The following is a 21,689-nucleotide window of genomic DNA, read 5'->3' on the forward strand; positions in this document are numbered from 1 at the left end:
TAAATCTTATAACAGGGATATGCAGTATCTAGTGAAAAACTGTTTAAGAGAAGCATGAATGTGTGCACTTTTGGAAGTCGCTGTAATATAAAACAATATAAAAATTAAATGATAGAAATGCTTTTGTCAGTTCTGATGTAAGGTCATCAACCTGAAATGTTAACTTTGTTCTCTCTCCATAGATCCTGTCTCACCCACCGAGAATTTCCAGCGTTTTCTGTTTTTGTCTTAGATTTCCAGCATCTGCAGTAATTTGCTTTTGTAATGAAATTTAAAGTGCACTTAAGCACTTTGTTACTAATGATGCTAACATCATACTCTATAATGATATATGCTAATGTTTTCACTGAAGTGATAATGCTTGATATAGTCAAGTTGGGGTCAAGAAGTCTGCGGGAAGTGTTGAGGGATCAGCTTATTGTTCAAAATTCTTTTTAGGAATTTCCTCAGGGATCCTTCTGATCAGCAACCATGATTTCAGAGGAACTTTGGCAGAAATCCTGTTTATGTATCTATCTGGAGTTTCCACCAATCTGTTGACAAAGTCATGGTGGCAGATCAGACAAATTCCTGAATACGTTCCTGGTGACTGTCTTTAACAATATGTGATACTCCTCTCATTATATAACAAAGTAGCTCACCATGAGCAATGCAACTGGAGTTCCATTAGTGATTTAAAAATGTAGCAAAAACAAAGCCACCCAGGTCTGCGGAGGGAGGAACTTAAAACAATTACAATCACGAGGGAAAGGCTACTGAGAAAACTATTAGAACTAAAGGTTGACAAGTCCCCAGGACCTGATGGCCTGCATTCTAGGGTCTGAAAAGAAGTGGCTGAAAGATAGTAGAGGCATTGGTTATAATCTTCCTCAACTCTTTTGATTCTGGAAAGCTCCCAGTGGATTGGAAAATAGCAAAAGCAACACCTTTATTCAAGAAAGGAGGAAGACAGAAAGCAGAAAACTTTTGGCCAGTTTGCCTAACATCTGTCATTAGGAAATTGCTAGAATCCATTATTAAGGAGGTTATAGCAGGATACTTAGAAAATCATAATGCGATCAAGTAGCATCAATATGGTTTTGTGAAAGGGAAATTGTGTTTAACTAACTTATTAAAGTCTTTTGAGGTGGTAACAAGCAAAGTGGATAAAGGGAACCTGCAGATGTTGTGTATTTGGATTTCCAAAAAACATTTGGATAAGGTGCCACATCAAAGGTGACTTCACACACGGTGTAGGGGGTAACATATTAGCATGGATAAAGGATTGATTGGCTAACAGGAAGCAGAGAGTAAGGATAAATGGATCATTTTCAGGTTGGCAAGCTGTAACTAGTGGAATATCACAGAGATTAGTGCTGGTCATTGGTATCAGTAAATATTTATAATCTATATCAATGATTTGGATAAAGAGACCGAATGTGTGGTAGCAAAATTTGCTGATGACACAAAGATATGTAAGAGAGTAGGTTGTGAAGAGGATGAAGTGAGTCTGCAAAGGGATATAGACAGGCTAAGTGAGTGGGCAAAAAATTGACAGGTGGAATATAATGTGAGAAAATGTGAACGTATCCACCTTGGCAAGAGGAATAGGCACACAGGACTTAGGAGCAGGAATAGGCCATTTGACCCTTCAAACCTGCTCTGCCATTTTATTAGATCACGGTTGATCTAATTGTGGTCTCAACTCCACTTTCCTGCTTACCCCCATAACCTTTGACTTTCTTGTCTATCAAAAAGGAGTGACTATATGTTACTTAGAAAAGCAGAATATTATTTAAATGGAGAGAGACTGAAGAACTCTGATAGTGAGGGAGTTGGGTGTCCTGGTGCATGAGTCACAAAAAGTTGGTGTGCAAGAACAGCAAGTGATTAGGAAGGCAAATGGAGTTGGCATTTATTGCTAGGCAAATCAAGTATAAAAGTAGGGAAATTTTGTTACAGTTGTACAGGGTGTTGGTGAGACCAGATCTGGAATACAGTATACAGTTTTGGTCTCTTTACTTAAGAAAAGATATAACTGCATTAGAAGCAGTTTGGAGAAGCTTGACTAGACTGAGCCCTGGAATGAAGGGGTTATCTTATGAGGGAAGGTTGGGCCTGTATCCATTGGAGCTTAGAAGAATGAGAGATGACCTTATTGAAACATATGCGATCCTGAGGGGACTTGGCAAGGTGAATGCCAAGGAGATGTTTCCCCTTTGGGAGACTAGAACTAGGGGACACAGTTTAAAAATAAGGGGTCTCCCATTTAAGATGGAGATGAGGGGAATTTTTTTCTTTCAGTGGGTTGTTAGTACGTGGAATTCTCTTCCCTAGAGAACACTGAAGCTTGGATAATTGAATATTTTTAAGGCTGAGTTAGGTACATTCTTGACTGACAAGGGAATCAAAGGTTAAATGGGTAGACAGGAAAGTAGAATTGAAGCCACAATCAGATCAGCCATGATCTTATCAAATGGTGGAACAGGCTCGAGGGGCTGAATGGCCTACTCCTGCTTCTAATTTGTATGTTTGTATGTATGTTCATTTGAGTTCAAATAGTTATATTTGCAAGGAAAGCACTGTACATTCAGGAGAAACCTTCATATTAATCATTTTATTTTGTTCTATATTGCACATTATAGCGCCCTTATCTGCTAGAAATTTCCCTGAATCAGATTTGGTAGCAAAACAAAATAAAAATATTTTGCTTTCATTTTTGTTTTATTTGTAACACATAGACTTAAGGGCTTATGGATTTCTCAAAGAGCTAAAGAGAAAAAGTACCCCTACTCTCTGCCAAACACTATTTAAAACAAACCTTATGATTGGAAATTCCCAATCTCTAAAATATTTGACTGGTTATTGTCCAGGTAATGAGCATAAAATGATTCATCCTGGCTCTTCGTTAATACAGAGCTGTGCATGTTGACTGCCAGGATGGAATTTCTGTCTATTTTCATCAATGGGGAGATGCAGGACATAAAGCTGCCACAAAGATGCATCCCTAACCCAGTTGATCTTCCTGGCTTGGCCTTATTTGAGCATTGGTAGTGAGCAGTGCTTCTGCTAAGCTGCAACTGTGCATGGCCTCACAACAGCCTGAAAGGCACCAGGGAGATCTTGTTCCATGAAAATACAGTGGGTACACAACTACAGAAAAAGGCATCTTGACCGCTGCCAGAATACCAGCACTGAGTGTGGTCACACACCAACTGGATGTTGAGGGAGTAGAACCTGTTCCATTTATGACACATCTCAGAATTTAGTGGCATGTGTGCAGTCACCCCTGCACCATAAGGAAGTCTACAATTTTGGTGAAGTCGCATGCTCAGTCTGCCTGCTTCTCTTGGGAAGAAAAGAACAAAATGTACTCAGCTCTCATTGTACACAGAGCCTCAATGACCTCCCTCATGCAACAATGGATAACAAATTTGGAGATGTAGGAAACATTGCCTCTCCAGCCTGAATGGAGCCTGGTGCAAAAGATTAATTGCCCTGGTCACCTTCAAACCCATTGACAATGTTGCCCTCTCCATGCTTTGAGGCTGCAGTTCATCCTGCAACAGGTGGCACTTTCAGAGGGCACTTCCTTACTGAAGTGGAGATGTCACATATAATGTTCCTTGCTGAGATTGAGATTGGAGAAAAGCTCCAGAAGACTCTGGGTAGAAATAGTGTTCTGCTCCTAGCCCCACCTCCACCGCCCACCCCCCCTCCCCCAACACCCCCCCACCACCACTGCTTAAGAGGGGGTGGTGGGGGCAACTGCCTTGGAAACTGGGGATGCTGTCGGAAGGTGAAATTGCTGGCATCTGACTGTGGAGGCTCGCACAATTCGGGGAGGATGGAGCCTCAGAGGGTGCAGAGTGACATCCTCAATTCACACCTAACACCGGTGTGATACATGCACCTCGGTGGGTATGCGCGAGTTGGATCTAAGGGAGATCCACATTTCAGTCGCAAGATCATCTGTCAGGGTTCTCACGGCCTCGGGCAACCAGAAGACGCCCACCAAAGGCATCACAAGCAAAGGGCCAGTAGCCTGTCACCAGCACAGCAGGCAGTGAGGGTGGAAGCATCTGGAAACAAGTCAAGAAATCACATTAGCTATACATGGGTTCACACTGATGGATTTTATACGTGATTTTTGATTGATGCTGTTTATTAATTTATTAAATGAGTGGCATTTGAACATGATGCTCCAGGTGCATTGGTGCATTATCTGCGTGTGATGCAATGGTTTTGACTTGGATGGATTAGATAATGTTAAAGGAGTTTGTCTTCACGTGGGTCCCTCTGTACGGCATTACTTATTGACTCAACTTAGCCCTGAGCAGACACGGCCCTGGTGTTCATGACAGGGTGATAAGGCTGGAAGGAAGGGCCAAAAAGGCTGTCCTGCAGACACATTTCTAAGTGAATGTCTCCAGAAGGAAAAAAATAGTAAAAACTGAGAAAAAAGAATACTGGTCCAAACTGGTCTTATATTCCTTAAATTGGAACACCAGTAAAAACTGGGAAATAAGAGTACTAGTCTGAATTGTTTTTTTCCTTCTTGTCTCCCTGGCATCCAGACTGTCCGACGGACGGCCAGGCACACCTGACCGGCATGGCTCACCCTCCTCTTTATCCGATACTCTGACTACTTCCTCTCAAGCGCAGTCTATGAGCTTAATACTGGTGCGGTCAGTCATCTCTTAAGAGGATATCCTCTGTCCCCCAGAAGCCAGCCTTCCAAAGCTTTCAGACTATTAAATACTTTCCTGGCACCTGGGAGTGCATTGGTATGTAGGCATCATGGCTGCTACGTGGACAGTGTGTGCAGACTTGCATGATGCATTTCTTGAGGTTGCATATCATCTGCACATAAAGGGAATGATATCCCTTTCTGTTTATGAATGCCCTTGGCTTTAATAGTCACATGCATGCAGTCCATTATGCCCTGCACATTTGGAAAACAGGCAATACTGCTGAAGCCTCTGGCTCTATTTGCCTGATTGGGGTTGTCATCAGCAAATGAAATAAATTGATGGAACGCCTGAACAGCGCCTCTCTCGTCATGTTGATGCAGTGGTATGCATCCGCCTGTGAGATCCCACACAGGTCTCCAGATAACACCTGGAAAGACCCTGTGGTGAAAATATTCAGGGCCATTGTGACTTTCAAGGCCACAGGCCCACCTACAAAATTAGATGCAATGTTAGCAACCAGCATGTCACAGATTGCTGTGACTGTCTCTCTGGACAGCCAGAGTCTTCAGAGGCACTGGCACTCTGTCATCTGTAAGTGTGTCAGCCTTATCCAGTCAAGTCTATTGGCTGGTTAGTGTCTTTCCCTTCGTCTGCCTGGAGCTGCTGTTGCTTTCCCTTTGCAGCGCCTTGCTCAGCATCAGATAAGCCAGCTTGCAGGACCACAAGGCACACCTATCCTTCGCTGGCTGCCCTCCTACTCCTTACCCTCTCCCCTCCTCACTGGAGGAGGAGTCTCCTGCAGAATGGACTATTCCTATTGGGTGCAGCGATGTACACCAAAGATGCTGCAGTGCACAATTTTGCCTGCAACACTTTCCGGCTGTTCCCCTTCCCTTAGAAAATAGCCTAATATGTTTTACATTGAATGAAAAATAAACGTAACCGCATTACCAAAATCTCCTAGCCCTGTTCTGGTAACGTCAGCCGCAGTCTCACTTGCAGCCTTTATAACTGCCCTTGCAGCACATTCCATTGAAAAAGATTAACTCCCACAGAACATGTTTCCTGTGCACCCACCACATTATGGTGTGGGCAACGTATTATTCGGATCAATTGCTTGTTATCAAGGTCAATTGCCCGTGAATGAATTTTTAAAAAATGGCAGGTCAGCTGTTGATCTCGTCGTGTTGAGGTTAGGTTCGTAACCCTGACGTTACCACACTGGATTTTACACATGTACGGCCCGGCAGCAGTCCCGATCTCAGAACGTAAAATTCAGGCCAGGAGCAATCATATCATCAAACGTTATCATCTCCAAGCAGCGCACCATGGCGGTTTGGATACACATTACTGCTCCGTCACGGCCACTGAGTTAATATCTTGGAATTTGCTACCTAACACCATGTGAGAGCACGAGGACTGCAATGCTTTAAGGAGAAGGCTCTCCACTTCCTCAGGGCAGGTAGGAACTCTCAATAAAACTGTTTCGACAGCGCTAGCCACATCCCAAGAACAAATTTAAAAAGCTGTGGTCCACACATCCTCTTGTGGAAAATGGGCAATGGTTATTACAAAGATGAGCAGTGCTCCATGGAACTGAAACAGAGAACTTTACGTCATTGGTAAAGGAAGCGAGATTAAACCGGGACTGCAAAAACCTGTTCTACTGAGGACAGTTATGCTGTAAATATTGTCAATGCAAAACCTATTAAAGTGAAGTACTGAACGTACACAGCTTTCAGTTCCTTAAAGAATAACACTTTAAACGTGCACACAGCCATTACCATTATAGTCTTTTTTAAGCTTAGTACCTGGTCCTTAACAATAATACTGCTCTGGTCTGTCTGACAGTAAAAGAAAATTAAACCCCCCAGAACAGTCATAGAAATCATTCTTTTATTGCCAGTTGCGAATGAAGAATTTAATTAATAGTAGGCAGAGTAACATCTAGATATATTCAGGCAACTGCTACTCTAGGTTAATACTGTATTCTATAAACCTATGAAGGGCCAACAAAATAGGGACTTTACAGGATGAAATCATATTTGGATTGAGAATTAAAGTGCAAGTGGACTAGCTGTAAATAGTTTACTGTCTGACAAACCAGTTTCGACTAAAACGAGGCCAAAACCATGGGCGTAGAGATGAGCAGAAGGCAGAAAAAGCTTTGTCCAGATGAATAAAACCTGTGATTGCTGTTGATTGGCATGGGGAGAGCATTTATGCTTTGTTTCCTCCATGCCCCAAGATATTTTTCTCTATTGCTGTGATGTGCTTAAGCTGAAAACTTGCAGGAAGATGCAGCTTCTATCAAATTTTGGAGCATTCATTTGTGGGTCAGGGAAGGGGTAACACAGCAGAGCTTCATACACCACATGCACAACTGATTGCTTATCAGCCACCCAAACTGTGATGTGCCGACTGCTAACTGAAAAACAATCAGACTTTTCTCAATAGGTAGAAACAAATCAATATGATAGGAGACTGCTTGAGTTTTCTTCTTTTAAAGTGAAAGATAGGACATTGATATGAAGGAAAATGGTGGGAGATTAACTAATCACGTGGCTGTGCTAAATAGTAAAATCTCAATTCAATTTATCACTAACTTTTGCTTTATTATCTCTGCAAATTTCACAATTAAGAAACTCAGTTAGTTCTGCTACCTATGGCCCCAGTGGTCCCAGCAGAAAGTGTAACTGCAACTCTCCATTGATATTACTAACCAAACACTAGCAATACCGTGTCAATAATTATGTTATAATAATTGCCTATGGGTTGTATAGCTAACCTTCAGGGCATTTTGGTGAGCTACAATTTGGGGTCTATTTCAGATCCATTCCTTGTTAAATTTCACCCAAATTTCAGGAAGGTTCAAACCCTCCCTTCCTCACCGATTTGGAGTGCACGCCTGTGGGGATGGGGGCGTTCCCGAGGCCCATCTATTACATTTTCATTCAACCCCAAAGAACTCATGCTTCCTGGATACATCAGCAGCAACAATGCTGCACGGCAAAGCAAGAGACTTATATCTTTGCCAGTTTTGCTGAAAAAAGAGACACATTTTCGCTAAAGCTTTTCAGCTTGCACTCATCAGAACAATTCACTAGAACACCAAATGTAAAGGGAACAACAGTTTATTCTGTCTGAGAAGAGATTGCTGATTGGTAGGCAAGTAGACCCTGATTGTTAGAGGTGCTGCCATGGAGAATGCACCAGTTGACTGACAGTTTATTGCCAAGCATTGTTTGAAATTTAAACCAGGCAGCTTGACTCTGATTGGTCAAGGAATTGCCCTGAGGACTGAACCAGCGAATGGTTGTCACATTTTGTTTCACTGAAACAGGCGCAATGTATGTACATGTCCTTTCTGTCTGAAAAGTTTAGGACCCTCTGTATTAATACAGGTAGCTTCCAGTACACATAAATATGCCACATTGCGAGCCCGACTGACTATCTTAAATTGGTTGTCGGCATCATTCTTAGCACATTGAGGATTATTTAGCAAATGTTGTCCAATCAACTGACTTTGCCAGTCAAACTGAGTTTGTTGTTTTCATCTGGCCGCAGTTGCATTATTTAGTTTGGTTGTATAGGGTAGGTATTATGGCTTATAAAGCTATTGCTGATATTTAAATTGCTCGATCAATGCTATCTTAGTTTTTAATGCCATGTGAGGCTGCAAATAGGACATGTCAGTTCAGACACTTAGGAGTTTCCCTGAACATTTTATCAGCAAGCATTAGAAGCATTTCTGGTTATTATATACTTTAACATAACAGAGTAGACCTGAAAGTATTTGTTGCACTTCCTTCAAAATGTCCCAAGGAAAGAGTACATTATACAGCTCCGTAGGTGCCTCAGCACTCAACTGAGCACAACTCATGATTGCAAGGATCAGACCATAGCTAAGAGTAAGGATTTTGTAGTTTCACAAAGAGGAGCATTCACAATCATTTGAGAAGCAAATGTGAGTGATATGATGAAAATGTAACAACAGGCACTCAAGTGATTGATTGTACCTTTACATGGTTATCATGAGAGCTCCAGAGATACTTGAAATTACATAGAGCCTTTACAACTGCAGGGCATCTCAATGTGTTTCATAGCCAATTAAGTACTTGTTAAGTGCAGTTACTGTTGTAATGTTGAGAAACACAGCAGCCATTTTTCACATGTACAGCACAGTTCCACAAAAAAAATGAGATAAATTACTAGATCATTTGTTTTAGTGTATTTGATTAAGGAATAAGTGTTGACTTATGGAGCTCCCTTGCTCTTCTTCAAATAGCGCTGAGAGATATTTCACAGGCATGTAAGAGAGTAGACAAGTGTTCTATTTAGAGTACCTTAAGTACAACACCTCCAGTTGTATGGCACTCCCTCAGGCTGTCTCCTTGGATAATGTACTCAAATCTCCGGAGTGGTTCCTGAACTCACCATTCTGACTGGTACACAAGACCACTATGACTGGATTAAGCATTAGTCAAGGCTGACATTTAAGTAGTAGTTTAAGTGGTGGTCATCTCATTAAAGTGAAGCTCATGTTGCCTTTTCCTCAGTAGATTTCGGGCTGGTATCTTGTCAATAACAAGGCTCAATTTTACTATGAAATCTTAAATGCTCAAATACAGTTTTTATTTCTGACTTTCACATTCTCTCTGCAGCTTTTCTGATAAAAGATCGCTGCAGTGTATTAACACAGACAGTTCACTAATATTGGGCGGAATTGTCCCAGTTTTGCACTAAGTGCGGTAGCAGGTGGGAGAAAGGACATTTTACCCGCCGGCCACAATGGTGGGTTTTCGCACCATATCATCCCTATCCCACCTCATTAATCATATATTCCCAGGAAACACACTGTTTCGCTGGCAGGTAGCCTCCGATTCGTCCACCTCGCTGCATCCTCACGCAGGGCTTCATATTTAAAGTGTAGCTGCATGCACACCTCTCAGTGCTTCCAGCTCAGGACTGCGGCACAGAAGACATGGCCCCGAAAGGCAAGAAGACTGCAGCCCCCCTACTGAGTGATGCATTTCTGGAATGCCTTCTGGACACAGTTGGAGCTCACGGTGATGTCCTCTACCCCCTCTCTGGCTGCAGGAGGCCCATCAGTGTCACCACTCCAACTTGGGAGGCAGTGTCAGTGGTGATCAGTGCCAATGCTGCACAGAAGAGGTTCGCCATCCAGTGCAGAAAGAGGATGAATGATCTCATCTGTGCTGCCAGGGTAAGGCAACCATCTCATCACCCTAAACTCACACACTCACAAGCCCATAGCATATTCACTGGCATCTCACTCACTGCCAGCTCAAGGGACATTACCACTCACTCTCTCACACACACCCTCACATCTCCACCTGGCCTCATCTCTGCCTTCTCAGCCCTCACCCTCTTGAGGCTACTGGCGTAGATCAACATGTGTCCCCACACCCACCCTGAGATACCCTCTTTCCCCAGTACAGGCCTCGCCCTGAAGCCTCTTCCCTCACCCGAGGCCACTTCTCCTCATTCCCCAAGCAAATCATAGCCCTGCAGCCATTGAAAAGCCACCCCCGCCTTACAGCTGGTCTTGTAAGTAGAGACCTGCCCGTGAGCCCCCATAAAAGTGATGTGGTGCTGCCTCCAAAGCCTGGCGCTGATGACTGCGTGTGCTGCCCAAAGAAAGGTAGGCAAATGTGCCTCGAAATCCCGAGCAAAGTGCAGCTCGCCAGGTGCATGTCACTTATGTACAGTTGTGAAACATGTCAACATGCCCGGATGATCCAACGTGGGGGTATGATTCCACTGAGCAGGGCTTATAATGGTATTCACATGTATTACAATGAAGTCCCCGACGTGGGGTGGTGAAAAATGCAGCCCACCATTGACGGGCAGAGCGGATGATTGCAAACCTGTTTCACAACGTCGTGAAACCGATTTTTGGCCTTTCCGCCATATTGTCCGCTGAGACCGCTATGATGCCCAATGCCAACAGCAGTGGACGGTTCTGCCCATCCTTATAGCTTGCCAAAAAAAATATGCAATGCTTCCTGCAGGAGTGAAAATTTACTCCAGACTTTCTTCTTTAAATTTTGATGTTGAATAACAATCCTCTACCTTACAAAATCTTCATTTATCTACCAAGACCAGTTGTCGGTTTTATTTCTTGAAGCAGAACAGATACCTCCTGCTGCCAGCTGCAGCTTGGCCCTGTCTCCAGTTCAGAGACAGATAAATTAATCTCCCCAAAAAATCTGTCACCCAAGCTGAATTATACAGTAAAACAAATTAGGAGTATCTGAATTAAGCAAAACATCCCTTAATCTTTGAAATATAGGTATGAGTTATAAAAGACATGGGCCAGGATTTTGCCTTCATTGGATGGGGGCGGGTGGGAAGCTGACCGCTGCCCGCAATCGAGGCCGGATCGCAATTTCACGCTGGTGGGTCAACTAAGACCCGCCTGGCGTGAAACGTGAGCTGCAGCGCTCAGCGCTGCCTGTGGAGGGGGTTGGGGGGAGGGGTGGAAGAGGGCGAGTGGGGAACATTTTCCTGTGCACATCTGTGCGCATGCACAATGAAGAGTTTTGAAAATTAAAACTAAAGAATTTAAAAATGTTAAAAAAAACATGTCCCTGCTCATGTAGCTCTGTCACAGGGGCAGGGACATGTTATTAATGAAATGTTTAAAGTTTTATTTTATTTTTATTTTTTGTTGGAAACCTCATCCCGCCAACCGTAAGGTTGGACGGGCAGTGAAAAATTTAATTCAGTTAGAATTTTAATGGCCTTAATAGGCCTTGTAATTATCAGTGGGTTCGTTGCCAAGTCTCACATGTGCCCTCTGACTGAAATATTGCACAAGTGTGCAATGATGTCGGGCGCTCGCCCAGCGTCATCATGCTTCATTTTCCGCTCGTTCGACGAGGTAAACATTCTGGCCATAAAGCAACAATGGCCAGATTTCATGGCCTTTTCCGCCTGGGGGGATTTTGCAGTCCTGCCGAACTGAATGGAGATTTAAATGGCTCGCTGTATCCGTCGAGAGGAGACATGCCACAGCGGGGCTGGGAAATCCTGGGAGGCAGTGGCGTTGTGGACTGGTAATCCAGAGACCCAGGGTAGTGGTCTGAGGACCCGGGTTCAAATCGCACCACGGCAGATAGTGGAATCTGAATTCAATAAAAATCTGGAATTAGAAGCCTAATGATGACCATGAAACCATTGTTGATTGTCGTAAAAAAACCATCTGGTTCACTAATGCCCTTTAGGGAAGGAAATTTGCCATCTCACCTGGTCTGGCCTACATGTGACTCCAGATCCAGTTGACTCTTAAATGGCCTCTGAAATGACCCAGCAAGCCACTCAGTTGTATCAAACTGCTACAAAGCCGATAAAAATGAATGAAACTAGACAGACTGCCCAGCCTCGATCTAGGCACCAGAAACGACAATGGCAAACCCAGCCCTGTTGACCCTGCAAAGTCCTTTTAACTAACAGCTGTGGGCTTGTGCCAAAATTGGGAGAGCTATCCCACAAACTAGTCAAGCAACAGCTTGACATAGCAATACTCACAGAATCATACCTACAGATCATGCTCCAGACACCACCATCGCCATCCCTGGGTATGTCCTGTCCCACTGTCCCTGCCAGTGGGACAGCACTGGTGGGAAAGGACATACCCAGCAGAAATGGTGGCACAGTGATACACAGTCAGAAGGAACTTGCCTGAGGAGTCCTCAACATCAACTCTGGTCCCCATGAAGTCTCATGGCATCAGGTCAAACGTGGGCAAGAAAACCTCCTGCTGATTACCACGTACTGCAACCCCCTCCCGCCCCTCAGCTGATGAATCAGTGCTCCTCCATGTTGAACACCACTTGGAGGGAGCACTGAGGATAGAAAGGGTGTAGAATATACTCTGGGTGGGGGACTTCAATGTCCACCACCTAGAATGGCTTGATAGCACCACTACTGACCGAGCTGGCTGAGTCCCAAAGGGCATAGCTGCTAGACTGGGTCTGTGGCAGGTGGTGAGGCAACCAATAAGAGGGAAAAATATACTTGACCACATCCTCACCAACCTGCTTGCTGCAAATGCATCTGTCCACGACAGTATCGGTAGGAATGACCACCACATGATGAAGTCTCATCTTCACATTGAGGAGATCCTCCATCGTGTTGTGTGGCACTACCACCATGCTAAATGGGATAGATTTCGAACAGATCTAGGAACTCAAGACTGGGCAACCATGAGGTGCTGTGGGCCATCAGCAACAGCAGAATTGTACTCAAGTACAATCTGTAACCTTATGGCCTGGCATAACCTCCACTCTACCATTACCATCAAGCCAGGTGATCAACACTGGTTCAATGAAGAGTGCAGGAGGGCATGCCAGGAGCAGCACCTGGCATACCTAGAAATGAGGTGTCAACCTGGTGAAGTTATAACACTTGACTACTTGTGTGCCAAACAGCATAAGCAGCAAGTGATAGACGGAGCTAAGCGATCCCACAACCAATGGATCAGGTCTAAGCTCTGCAGTCCTGCCACATCCAGTTGTGAATGGTGGCGGACAATTAAACAACTCACTGGAGGAGGAAGTTCCACAAATATCCTCATCCTCAATGATGGGGAAGCCCAGCACATCAGTGTACAAGATAAGGCTGAAGCATTTGCTACAATCTTTAGCCAGAAGTGCCGAGTGGATGATCCATCTCGGCATCTACCAGAGCTCCCCAGCATTACAGATGCCAATCTTCAGCCAATTAAATCCACCCCACGTGATATCAAGAAACAGCTGAGGCACTGATTACTGCAAAGACTATGGGCCCTGACAATATTCAGGCAATAGTACTGAAGACTTGTACTCCAGAACTTGCTGCGCCCCTAGCCAAGCTATTCCAGCACAGCTACAACTCTGGCATCTGCCTGGCTATGTGGAAAATTGCCCAGGTATGTCCTGTACACAAAAAGCAGGGCAAACTGAACCTGGCTAATTACCGCCCCATCAGTCTACTCTCCATCATCAGTAAAGTGAGTGATTGACCCTGCCGGGGCCATCAACAGTGCTATCAAGTGACACTTGCTTTGCAATGACCTGCTCACTGATGCTTAATTTGGGTTCCGGCAGGGCCATTTAGCTCCTGACCTCATTACAGCCTTGGTTCAAACATGGACTAAAGAGCTGAACTCCCCAGGTGAGGTAAGAGTGACTGCCCTTGCCATCAAGGCAGCATTTGAGTGAGTGTGGCATCAAGGAGCCCTAGCAAAACTGAAGTCAGTGGGAATCAGGGAGAAAACCCTCTGCTGGTTAGAATCATACCTGGCACAAAGAAGATGGTTGTGGTTGTTGGAGGTTGATGGTCTCAGTTCCAGGACATCACTGCAGGAGTTCCTCAGGGTAGTATCCTTGGCCCAACCATCTTCAGCTGTTTCATCATTGACTTTCCTTCCATCATAAGGTCAGAAATGGGGATGTTTGCTGATGATTGCATAATGTTTAGCACCATTTGCGACTCCTCAGATACTGAAGCAGTACTTGTCCAAATGCAGCAAGACCTGGACAATTTCCAGGCATGGCCTGACAAGTGTCAAGTAACATTCGTGCCACACAAGTGTCAGGCAATGACCATCTCCGATGAGAGAGAATCCAACCAACTCCCCCTGATATTCAATGGCATTTTCATTGCTGAATCCTCCACTACCAACATCCTGGGGTTACTATTGGCCAGAAACTGAATTGGACTAGCCATATAAATATTGTGGCTGCAAGAGCAGCTGAAAGGCTAGGAATCCTGCGGCGAGTAACTCACTGCCTGACCCCCCAAAGCATGTTCACCATCTACAGGGCACAAGTGTGATGGACTACTCCCCACTTGCTCCAACAATACTCAAGGAGCTTGACACCCTCTAGGACAAAGCAGCCCACTTGATTGGCACCTCTTCCACAAACATTCACTCCCTCCACCACCAACACACACTAGCAGCAATGTGTACCATCTACAAGATGCGCTGCAGGAACTCATCAAGATTTCTTAGGCAGTACCTTCCAAACCCATGACCGCTACCATCTAGAAGGACAAGGGCAGCAGACACATAGGAACACCACCACTTGGAAGTTGCTCTCAAAGCCACTCACCATCCTGACTTGGAAATATATCGCTGTTCCTTTACTGTTGCTGGGTCAAAATCCTGGAACTCCCTCCCCAGCAACATTGTGGGTGTACCTAAACCACATGGACTGTAGCGGTTCAAGAAGGTAGCTCACCACCACCTTCTCCAGGGCAACTAGGGTTAGGCAATAAAATGCTGGCCCAGCCAGCGAAGCCCACATCCCATGAATGAATTAAAAATACCCCACCATTTTCTCATGTAGGCAACTTATATTTTAAACTATAGAAATAAACAGTATCTAGTTGTTTATCACTCTCCCCAGAATTACAAGTCTGATAGCAAATAGTAAATATCAGTTGCTCCCAAGTTCCTTTCTACTTTCAAACATATAAATATATGAATTGAGAGTAGGAGTAGGCCACTCAGCCCTTCGCTCTGCCATTCATTAGGGTCATGGTTGACCTGATGTCAACCTCAATTCTATATTCCCACCTATGCCCAGTAACGTTTCGCCCCTGTTGCTTATCAAGAATATATCTACCTCTGCTTCAAAAATATTCAAAGACCCTTCTTCCACCGCCTTTTGAGGAAGAGAGTTCCAAAGCCTTACTATTCTCTGAGAGAAAAGATTTCTCCTCATCGCTGTCTTAAATGGGTGACCCCTTATTTTTAAACAGAGACCCCTAGTTCTAGATTCTCCCACAAGAGGAAACACTCTTTCCACATCCACCTTGTCAAGACACCTCAGGATCTTATATGTTGCAATCAAGTCACCTCTTGCTCTTCTAAACTTCAGTGGTTACAAGCCTAGCCTGCCCAACCTTTCCTCATAAGACAGCCCTCCCATTCCAGGTATTAGTTTAGTAAACCTTCTCTAAACTTTCTTTCACAGCCAGATAACCTCTTATCCAAGAACTGTCTCTCATTGTAAGGGTTGCACTGTAGATTACTTCCTGTGGCTCCAAGCTCAGCAAATATTCTAGCCTCCATCAACTCCTCATGAACTTGGTCTTCAAACTGAGTGCAAGCTCCCACCCATGTTCTGTGTGGTGAAAACTAGAGTTAGCATTTTCCCTGTTGAAGGTGGCTAATTCTATATTTTTTCTTGTGCTCCAGCTCTCAGTTGGCTGCAGGCTACACAAGACAAAACTGCATCTCCCCAATCCGTGATATTTCTGGGTTTATAGAAATCCTGTAACCTGATCTCAAAATGGCTTCCTCACCCTCTTCCAAATGATAGTGGGAGACACATTAGCTTTGTATCTAAGCAAAAATGCTGATAAGTTGTCTTTGATAAAAATTATCCTTTCATCTTAGAAGTAAACGGATAGTTTACTACAACACTGTTTATAATTTAATAGCTATAACCCCTTTCTGGGTGCTAAAATGCTAGGATGGGAGCTTCTAGTTGGTGGGGCACCAATCAATCTGCTGTCGTTTGCGCTCCGCGTGCTTATGCCTCCTTGCTTAGCAAAGTGACACCTTGTGGTGCCACATCAATGCTCTTCTCTCCTTTTCAGGAGAAGGCTGTGCACAATGACTCTGAACAAATGCAGACTGGCGGGGGGCAGGCCCAGTTGGCTATCCTTATGGCTTTTGAGCAGCTGGCCATGGATCTGGAGAGGTGCCATGCCCTCAGGTCCACTGGTGGCAGTGAGACAGGGGTGCCAAGGGGAGGTATGTTTGGCAAGCAATCAGGTCACCATGTGTGTCCCAGAAGCCATGGCACTGCTGAATGCTCCATGATTGAAGTTAGCAACATGAGTTTACCATTGATTATGGAAGGATAAACACATATTGATCCGGGTGAGCAGCATGCAGGTTGACATTGTCTGCACAATAACGAAACAATTGTCCTTTTTCTTCCTTTCAGCATCACCGGAGCAGGGCTGGGAGGAGGAGACAGAGGGGCCACCTCTCACCCCCAAAGCCCCAGAGCAAATGCACTCTCCAGCGTCACACCATCTCAGACAGGCAGGCACCAGCTTAGATACTAGCACCTTGGTGGGAATTAGATAATCGGCCAGTGTCCCAGGGCTTGGCAGCGAGGGCATTTCATACTCACTTGAGGCAGGGGCAGAGACAGAGAGTGCCCAGGGCGCCGCCAGTTGGCAGACTGCTGGGGACCAGGTACATGCTTGATTGGTGGCTGATGATGTGTCTCTGGAGTCGTCCCTGAGGCATCGAACGCTGGAAGTGCAGCAGGGTATGTGGGATGATCTAGCGGAGATACATGAGGCAATGCGTGGCATGGTGCCCGTGCTGGAGGAGTCCACATGGAGCATCACCGATGCAACGAGCCTCATGGCTGAGCACCATGCTTCCGCCATGGAGAGAGTGGCGATTCTCGTGGAGAGGCTCCTCCAGGAGACCAATCAGGGCCTCCTGGGGTTGTGCTCGGACCTGCAAGCCCTCACAGTGGCATTGGTCAGTGCCAGTGTGGGAGCTGGTTTGGGCACCAAGTATCCCAGCTCGGTGCCCATCCATCTATTGTGAGTAGGGAGGTCCAAAGCGACCTCATGTTGGCGCAGCAGCTGCCTGTCATCTCTGTGGACTCCTCTCAGGGCGCTCCGGATGAGGGCAGCAGCTCCTCCATCCCTCTGCCAGTGACCGTGGCATTGGATGAGGCCACGGTAACTGGGGAGAAGCCAGCTGTGGAACTGGCTGCTCCCTCCCAGACGGGGCCATCAAATGCTCCGTGGGCGAGAGGACATCTGCCAAGATCGGGGCCAACAGGACAGCACAGTGAGCAGGCTGTCTCTGATGCCAGTGCCAGCGAGGGGACAGCGCCCAGACATAGCACCCATCGGCGTAAATTTAAGGCACCTTAGGCACACCATGGGTTTCTCACTGGTGCTTTCATGTTGGCCCATATTACTTTGTGGAAGACTTGGTGTGATGTCCAACACCATTTTTGTTTTGCTTTATGAAATTACATTTGTTCACTTAATAAATTTTGACATGTTGCCATGCCTCAGGGTGATTCCTTACTTCTGCAAGTGGACAGGAAGCCAGGATGTTATGAGTGAGTTGTTTGACACTGAGCTTTATTGACAAGGGCCTTAGTTAAAGTTATTATCCAGGCTGATTTAGCACTCAATTATCGAGTGTGGAGCCTGCAGCCCTGACCTGTGTTGAAGGTCCATCTACGGTGGGCTAGCTGAAGGCTATTTGGTGTCCCTGCCTCCCTGGAGTATGCCCGGGTCAGTGTCTACCCCCTTAGCTTTCTCCTGTGCTTGCTCATCCTCGGACTCACTGCTGGACTCATCGTATGTAGACAGAGCAACTGCGTCTACGTCTCCCTCGTCAACTATGTGGCCCCTTTCCAGTGCCAGATTGTGGAGAGTGCAGCATGCACCCACTACCAGCAACACACGATCTGGGGGGCACTGGAGTGCACCCCCTGAGTGGTCCAGGCGTTGGAAGCGCATCTTGAGAAGACCGATGGTTCTCTCCACCACAGCCCTTGTGGAGGCGTGGCTCCTATTGTACCGCTGCTCAACTTCTGTTCTTGGATGGCGGAGAGGCGTCATGAGCCACCTTTTGAGGGGATAGCCCTTGTCATTCAGTCGCCATCCATCAAACTGGGCTGGAGTACTGAAGAGTCTCGGCACCTGGGAGTGTCTGAGGATGTAGGCGTCGTGGGAGCTGCCTGGGTACCTTGCGCAGACTTGTAGAATCAGCATCCTGTGATCACACACTATCTGCGTGTTCATGGAGTGGAAGCTCTTCCTGTTGACAAAGGCATCGAGCTCACCCGCTGGCGCCTTGATGGCCACATGTGTGCAGTCCATTGCACCCTGGACGCGGGGGAAGCCAGCAATGGCTGCGAAGCCTCTGGCTCGCTGTGTCTGGCTGGCATCGTTCCAGTGGTAGTGGATGAAGGTCAATGCATGCCTGAACAGAGCATCTGTCACCTGCTTGACGCAAGTGTGGACAGCTGATTGGGAGACACCACAGAGATCACCCACCTAGAAAGAGCCGGAGGCATAGAAGTTGAAGGTAGCTGTGACTTTTAGAGCCACTGGCATAGGGCGCCCACCCACACAGTTTGCGGAGATCTCAGGGCCTTTCATCTGACAGATGGAGGTGACTGTCTCTCTTGAGAGACGGAGCCTCTTTTTGCACTGGACCTCAGACATATTGAGGTAGCTGCTTCACTGCCTGTATACCCTGGCAGCAGGATATTGACGTCTTCTGCGGCCCTTTCCGCCTTGCACTTCCTATTGGCCCTGCGCCCCTTATGCCTATGTTTCTCCTCCCAAAGGTGGCTCCCCTGGAGGCTGAATGTGGACTCCTGGCCTCCTCCCCCTTCTGGCCCTCCCTTCCCCCTCAGAGGAGGTGCCTCCAGTGGAGAGCACAATTCCCATTCCCAGGCTAAGGGAAGGCTTCCTGAAAGCTGCAGGCCCTGAAAATGATTTCTAATGTAGAGTCCTGACCAAGGCTTTTACCCCTGTCCTAGCAGCTGGTATGAGTTTTGAGGTATCCCTGCTCACAAAGGCAAGTATAAGTAACTTTCACACTTAAATACCTAAAAGATCATATTTGCGATCCCACTTACCCCTCTTATCCTGCCCATCGATGAGGTTTATACAAATATCTGCCCATTGTGCCCGTGCAATGTCCTGAAGATCACACGGACTGCAAAAAATCAAAATCAATTGCTGCCTCAAGGGCTTTAACTGGCGGTTAATTGATGGGGGGGCACACATCCAAATTTATAGCGCACCTGCCTGCCCAAATATCGCGTGTCATTTTATGCGAAGGTGTGCGGGGTCTGCCCCCCGCATGCCAATGGCGAAATTCTGCCCCTAGTGTCTCATTCAATCCTCACAGGGAAGCTGGAAACTGTGGAGGTTAATGGTGAAATTGTGGACTTTATTTGGGATATGCACCTTAGCTTGAGGATCCACATACGAGTAGACGGAGGACTTCGTGAACCTATTTCTCCGAATAAGGAGTCAAGCAAGATGGCTACACGCCACTCATCCTATTTAGTGATTCACCAATGGCATTTTAAGGGGTGTCCATTCGGGGGGTAATTTTAAACCTCAAAATGGCTTGGGTCTGGGTCAGATGACAAGCGAAAATGTTAAAAATCTGAAATAAGAACAAACTCCCCCTGCCCCCCAACCCAGTTTCCAGTTAAACTGGAGGTGGGATGAAGGGTGGGCAACCAATCAGTTGATGAAATAATTCACAAAGGTTCATGCCTTCACCTTTATAGTGTTTCTATTTTTAACTCATGTCGGCTGGGTTTCCCAAGCCTCAGGAAATGTGGCAGGTAAGTGGAGGCAAGGGCTGGATCCATGAGGAGAGTATCTTTAAAGCACTGCTTGTGGACTAGGAGAAGCAGAAATGTTTCCTTCAGACTTTCAGTCCCTGCCACAAACTCCAGTCCCCAACTATTGATTCCATGCCTCTCTCTGGCAACTATCTGAGATGTGACCAGATTGCTCGCAACCTTGGTGCCATATTTGACTCCCAGCTCATCTTCTGACCACATATCTGCACCATCGCTAGGATAACCTGTTTTTACCTCAGTGACACCATCCAGCTCCACCCCGTCTCAGCTCATCTGCTGCTGAAATGCTCGTCTATGACTTTGTTACTTCTCAACTTGACTATTCCAGTACATGCCTAACCAGCCTCCCACATTCTACCCTCTGTAAATGTAAACTCATCCAAACCTCTGCTGCAGTACCTTAACTTACACCAAATTCCATTCATCTATCACCACTGTGCTCATTGACTGACATTGGCGCCCAGTCAAGCAACACCTCGATTTTAAAATTCCCATCCTTGTTTTAAAACCCTTTCATGGCCTCATTCTTCCCTCTCTCTGTTCATCCCTATCTATGTAATCTCCTCCAGCTCCACAACCCTTCGAGATATCTGCACTTCTCCAATCCTGGCTTCTTGCACATCCCCAATTATAATCCCTCCATCATTGCTAGCCACCACTTCAGCTACCTAGACTCTACGCTTTGGAATGTCATCCCTAACCTCGCCACCTCTCTTTCCTCCTTTAAGATGCTTCTTCAAACTTACCTCTATGGCCAAGCTTCTCGTCATCTGCCCTAATTTCTTCTTATGTGGCACAGTGTCACATTGGACAATGCTCCTGTGATGCACCTTTGGATGTTTATTACATTAAGGGCGCCATATAAAAGCAAGTTGCTGTTGTTGTATCCTGACCATAATTCCTCCCTTTTGCTCTGAAACCCCATCCCAATATGTGGGGAAAAATGTCTACAGTGCGACATTAGCCAGAAAGGCTCCTTAAAATCCAAATGGCAGCAGAAAAATAAAGGCCCAAATGTGGGAGTGGAACACACAAGTGACAACATATTATCAGGTGCAAGGACATCAGGTTGTGTTCCTGGCGTCATCCAGCTAGTCTGGCATTACACAGTCAGCGGGAGCCAGCCCGCACTATGCAAATTGAAGGTAAGAGGCAAATTGTGCTCTTTAAAAAGACAATCAATTGCCCTAATATGCACAGGATGGAATAAAACACTTTCAGAGTGAGTTTTATGCCAGCCGTATTTCCTGTTTTTTTTTCCCAACAGGCAGACTTTAATGGTGGGTTGCCTGAGGGCAGAGTTAAACCTTGGGTGTCCAGTGTTCCTTGGTTGCTGGAAGTGCTTCATGGATGAAGTAGATGCAAACTGACTTAAATTCATGATGTAAGAACCTGAGACCTCATACAGAGAGGTCCATTCCTGCAATGCACTGCTGAGGAGGCCAGAGTGGCCCTGTCATTTACAGGCTGTGCCCTCAATCCAGGTACCCGGATATCCTGCCCTACTGCAGGGATACTCTCAGTCTACGGGACCCTCCCAGCACTCTTAATTGACCCAACTGATGCTTTATTCGGCTTCTCGGGCAGTGGTCTCGCAAGTCTTAATGCTGGCCGC

The 21,689-nt window shown here is 45.9% G+C and overlaps 1 protein-coding gene and 1 long non-coding RNA gene across 5 annotated transcripts in view; one reads left to right on the plus strand and one right to left on the minus strand.

Annotated features, from left to right (window-relative positions):
• ifngr1l (interferon gamma receptor 1-like) overlaps positions 1–21,689 on the minus strand; it is a 106,837-nt gene that overhangs the window by 24,709 nt on the left and 60,439 nt on the right. The gene's annotated exons all lie outside the window — the stretch shown is intronic.
• Positions 5,992–21,689, plus strand: part of LOC121278200 — a 114,864-nt gene continuing 99,166 nt past the window's right edge. For both annotated transcript variants that reach the window (XR_005943075.1, XR_005943074.1), the window contains exon 1: positions 5,992–6,135. This is a non-coding gene — a long non-coding RNA (uncharacterized LOC121278200). The remainder of the gene's footprint in view (positions 6,136–21,689) is intronic.

Source organism: Carcharodon carcharias, chromosome 5 (assembly GCF_017639515.1).
Source record: "Carcharodon carcharias isolate sCarCar2 chromosome 5, sCarCar2.pri, whole genome shotgun sequence".
Lineage (NCBI taxonomy): Eukaryota > Metazoa > Chordata > Chondrichthyes > Lamniformes > Lamnidae > Carcharodon > Carcharodon carcharias.